Source organism: Apis dorsata, unplaced genomic scaffold (genome assembly GCF_000469605.1).
Source record: "Apis dorsata unplaced genomic scaffold, Apis dorsata 1.3 scaffold_1001, whole genome shotgun sequence".
NCBI classification, from domain to species: Eukaryota; Metazoa; Arthropoda; class Insecta; order Hymenoptera; family Apidae; genus Apis; species Apis dorsata.
The window spans coordinates 146910-152307 of NW_006264102.1; the positions used below are offsets into that span (position 1 = coordinate 146910).

General features: G+C 15.7%; 1 protein-coding gene across 5 annotated transcripts in view; it reads right to left on the reverse strand.

Moving 5' to 3' along the window:
* The window catches only part of LOC102681103, a 53995-nt gene extending 49570 nt beyond the window's left edge, over positions 1–4425 (reverse strand). For 3 of the 5 annotated variants that reach the window (XM_006624231.2, XM_006624232.2, XM_006624229.2), the window contains exon 1: positions 4091–4425. The gene's annotated coding sequence lies outside the window, so the exon portion shown is untranslated. The remainder of the gene's footprint in view (positions 1–4090) is intronic. The other 2 variants (XM_006624233.2, XM_006624230.2) reach the window with 1 other exon arrangement.
* Between the last annotated feature and the right edge of the window lie 973 nt (positions 4426–5398).

Genomic DNA, 5398 nt, shown 5'->3' on the forward strand with positions numbered 1-5398 from the left:
AAAAAAGAAGTCTATATTTCAGTTTCAGAATGTTCCATGTAGATCGTAGATTACAATTTAAAGAAATTTAATAACTTAAAACTATTTTATTAAAGGAAATACATTTTCATGCAGAAAAATATATCGAACAAAAATATAAAAATACTTTATTTTATTTATATAAATAAATATATATAATAAATATATATAAAAAATAATGATTTTATCATTGTATACTGATTTTTGAAATATTATTAATTTTATGTGAAAATACACTCAATATTACATATGTCAACTCTTGTTGTTTTAAATGTAGATTAAATATCATTAGAATTATTTTTTAAAAATTTTAAATTTGAAGAAATATGAAACATATAATCAAGAGATAGTTTTGATACATATATTATACTTTCCTAAAATAGTTTAATTTTATGTAATTTGTAATAGATATTTTTCAGCAAATAAATTATAATGAAAACTTATATATTTTAATAGATTTTTAGGAAGTTCTAAAAATTGTTAAATAAATTCACTTAATAATGTATTAAAAATATTGTATTGAAAATTATTAATGAAAGTAAACCAACAAGAACAACAGCTAAAAAGTATAAAATCAATAAAATGACATTATCTAAATATATAATTAAATATAAAATTAACAAAATATAATTAAAAAAATATAATTTTTTAAATTTCATAAATCATAAATATTTACAAACGAAGAAGAAAAATTACTTTAAGAAGAATATTTATTAACTTCACAAAATTTTAATTATAATGTTAATCTTATAGATTTTAATATTATATTAATATTATATTAATATTGAAAACGTAAGTGAAAATAAAGATGCACTTTGTATTTATTCAAATTCTTTATATTCATATTCCAAATTAAATGAGCATTGGATTTATGTCAAATATTCCAAATGGTGTCACAATGTATTGATTACATTCGGACAAAAATATTTCATTATAAAATTTGATGAAATAAATGTATGAAATAATTGTATGAAATAAACTATTTTGTTTTTACGTCTTATATTTTCTACAATTATGCGTCAATCTTTCTATAAGTGGAAGAGATTTGTCATTTACGAAAAAACATTTTAAATATATTTTTTGTTTAAATTTTAAAAATTTATGTTTTTTTTCTGTTAAAGAATAGAATGTAGTTGAATATAAATATGTAAAAAAATCATTAAAATATTATTTCTTTTATGATTTTTTTTTTCAAAAATGTATCAACATTTTCCAGTCTACATTATAATTACATTATAACATTACTATTTCATATGATTATACAATAGCAAATAATTTAATTTCAATGAAAAAAATAATCATTTAATCATTTGACAGATCTTATTTAAGTCTTACTTTAATAATATTACTTTAATAATAACAATATTACTTTAAATTTATCAGCATAATTCATCAATTATAATACATTTGTATAACTTTATATTATATTAACTTTAAATGTAAATATTTATTTAATGTTCAATAACCTATTATCTGATCGCCACAATGATTTATATTGATTTTAATATTAAATTTTAATGATTCATTTTATATAACTCAATATAATTTAAATTTATATGAACTACATTTATATATATTTAATTCTTAAAACTTTGTATATTATTTTTAAAGAATTAAAATAAAAATAAAAAAAATCTTTTCTATAATCTTAAATATATTATAATACATTAAAATTAAAAATAATTTTTATAAAAAAAATTATGATAAAAAAAGAAAAACTTTATTTTTTTACTATAATTATTTATCATTTATCGCGTTTTATTCAATTTTTAAAAAATTGAAATATTCTTCAGAAAAAATTATTCACAGAATAGAAAAATATTAATTTTTTTATTTTTAATTCTTTTACATGTTATTTTAAAAGTGAGAAAAACATAATTCATAGTAATAATGTTAATAAGGATACCAGTAGTGTGCGAAGAACTGAATACCTCATGCTTTGCATTTATCACTCTAAAGTATTTGAGTTTTGAAAGATATTACTGCTAATTTCTTTTAAAGAGAAATACATTCTCGGTTCATTCACCGAGATTTTTTGACTGATGATGTGAGACTATCTAATGTTGATAATATTTTCTGTTAAAATCTCTATTTTGATATACAAATATAGATATATATTATGCAATTTTTTTTTATTGTCCAAATTCATTTTAAAGAAACAATTCATGAAAATTTGGCTATTTTTCGATTTTGTGTTATAATTCAAAAATTGTAAAAGATAAAAAAAAAATTTTGTTTTTAATTATTTTAGTAAAAATTACTATCATTTAATAAAAGATTTATTAATTATTAATGTAATTAAAAAAAAGTTATAAATAAAAAATTTATTATTTTTTAATTTACTTTTTTATGCGAAATTTTAATCAATAATCATAAAACATAAAAAACATACAATATAAAAAACATTTTTTTTATTTCAAATATATTTTTTGTATATTACTTGTATATTTTGTTCCGCGATAATTTGGAACTTTTCATTGTACGTGCTTGTATTATTGATGAGCAATGTATCACATTGACAAGCAATTCTTTTTTATATTTACTCATAAAATAATTTATATTATGTAATAAAATAAATGGAAATAAATAAAATTGTTTAATCATTTTTATTAGAACTTTTTATTTTTAATATAATTATCAAATTTTTATTTTCTGACGAAGTAAATTTTATATAGAAATATAATAAACAATCAATTATATTTAGATAATTTTGAAAACATATACATATATAAAACATTTAAGTATATGAATATGGATATGAATACGATATAATAATATCATAAATATATGAATTATTTATGGTAATAAAGAAATATTTAAAACATAAAAATTTGTTATACCATATACATATAGCATGATTGGAACATATGAAATAATGAAGTAAATGTACAAAATCTTACTCTGAAAAAACAAAATAGATTTTCAAAATTATTTGATTTTTTATCAATATATTTTACATTATGCTTAAGCAAATAGGTCGTAATATTTTTATAATAATATTTTAAATAAAAGATTAATTTAATGATATTTCGTATATATAAATTTATATCGTAATCGTATAATGTACTCTAAAATCAAAAAATTTTTATATAATTTTAGACTAGAAGAATATGAATATAATATAATTTAATTAAATTATAATTTTATGTGGAAATCATATATATCAATTGTATCATTCCTATAATTTTTTTTTAGAGATTGTATGTAAATATTGATTAGATTTGTTATTATATAGATGTATGTTGATTAGATTTACATATTATTTTGTAATATAACTATTTAATTAAAATTAATTTAATTAAAATTATATTTATTAACTATTTATTAAACAATTCTTTAGTTAACTTTCTCAAAAAAATTATAAATTATATAAATAATTGATAAATTTTTTACTAACAATAATTTTTATTTAAAAAAACAATTTATCTGAAAACTTTTCTTCTATCTGTTATAATTGGCAAGTTATAGCAAGTTATAGCATAAAATCGAAAAATAACCAAATTTTCAAAAAAAATTTATAATACATTATATGCACATATTTAAAATTTCAAAGTTTTATAATCTTTCGAATTTATGAGTTGAATCTTTTGAATCTTCTCTTCTTAATTTTTAGTTTAAATATCACAATATTTGATTATAGATTAAGTCTTTTCTTTTATTTACATTTTTTTTTATTCAATTTTTGTTCGCGATACCTAATATAATTTAAAAAATAATTATTATCTTATTTGAAATATTTTTAATATTATTATTATGAAATAATAATAAAAAAACAATAAAATTTATTTTGCAATGAATCTATTTATAACTAATTTAAAATTTTTTAATTTCAAATATGAAAAAATTGGAAATTCGAAAATTAAATTTAAAAATTGAAAGATTTAAAAAAAAAAATTAAATTTTTAAATTCTTTCATTCTAAAATTAAAGAATGTTTTCCTGTTTTTTATATTAATGATAATTTATAATCATATAAACTTTACATTTAAAAATTTATAAAAATAATAAATTAAGAAAAAATTTTATTATTAGATATTTATAAGATTATAAATATTATTAAATTAAAAACTCACCTAAATTTCACGATTGTCTTTTTTCTTCATCATTGAAGAGATGATCATCTCCAAGATATTTTCGTTTATAACTTTTTCTTTTTAGGAACTTCTTTTGCTAAACATTTTCATAATGTTGCATATGCATATTATTCTTTTATTAAATATTATTAGTTCTTTCACTTATTACATTTCAACTGTCACCATTCAAATCACTGAATCTATTTAGAGTTCATTTTTAGAATTCAATTATTATTATATTAAAGTTAGTTTCTTTTGCAACACTTTTTTTCTATACATTTGATTCCCATACAATTTGTGTTTTTATTTTTCACCGTTGTTCACTTGTAGCTTTTTTAAATTTTAAATTAATTATAAATTGTATATATATCTAAATTTAAAAATAGTTATTTATAAATTAATATGTAATATATAATATAAGCAATTTTTTTAATATTAAAACATATGGAATAATTCGTCATATTTGAATAATTTTTATATCATTGTATATCATATTAACATTAAAAGAATTATGCGAATAAATTAAATAAAGATTATTAAAAATTATTAAAATTTTTAAATTATAAATTTAAAAACAATATAATTCTTTTAAATTATATAATTATAATATAATTATATAATTAATATAAAGGGAATGCATTAATGAATGTAAATTATTATATTCCTTTATTATGTCGACAAAATAGTTATTTCTTAAATTATTTTTTATTATTATTACTAGTATAACTAAAAATATATTACAGTAGTTTAATCTAATCTAAATAAATAGATTAGAGGAAAATTGGCCATAATGAAATGAATAAATAAAGTGAAAAATTAATTTTTCTTTTAAACGAAAAATATGATTAAAAAAATATTTTGTATCATAAATTTAGTCATTAAAATATTATTGATGAATATTTCATTGGTTGCACTATAAAAATGTAAACATGTTTTTTTATATATATCAAAGCGTAAAAAATTTGATGTAATAATTATATTTTTAATTTGGATATTAAAAAATCATTGCAATAAATAAAATATTACATTATAATTTTTACTGAATCTTGACGGTATAATTCTTTATCTCAAAATAACGTATAAATATTAAACTTTTTTAAAAAGATTTAATGATAATATGCAGCAAATTGAAATATTTTATGGTAAAATAAAATAAAATATCTACAAGTATTTTTTATAAAAAAAACTTATTTTTCTCTAAAATGTTTTAACTTTAATATTTCCTTTTTATTTGTATATTAATTATATTAATTATTATATTTAGTATAATAAAATAATTTTTAGTATAATAAAATAATTTTTAATTTA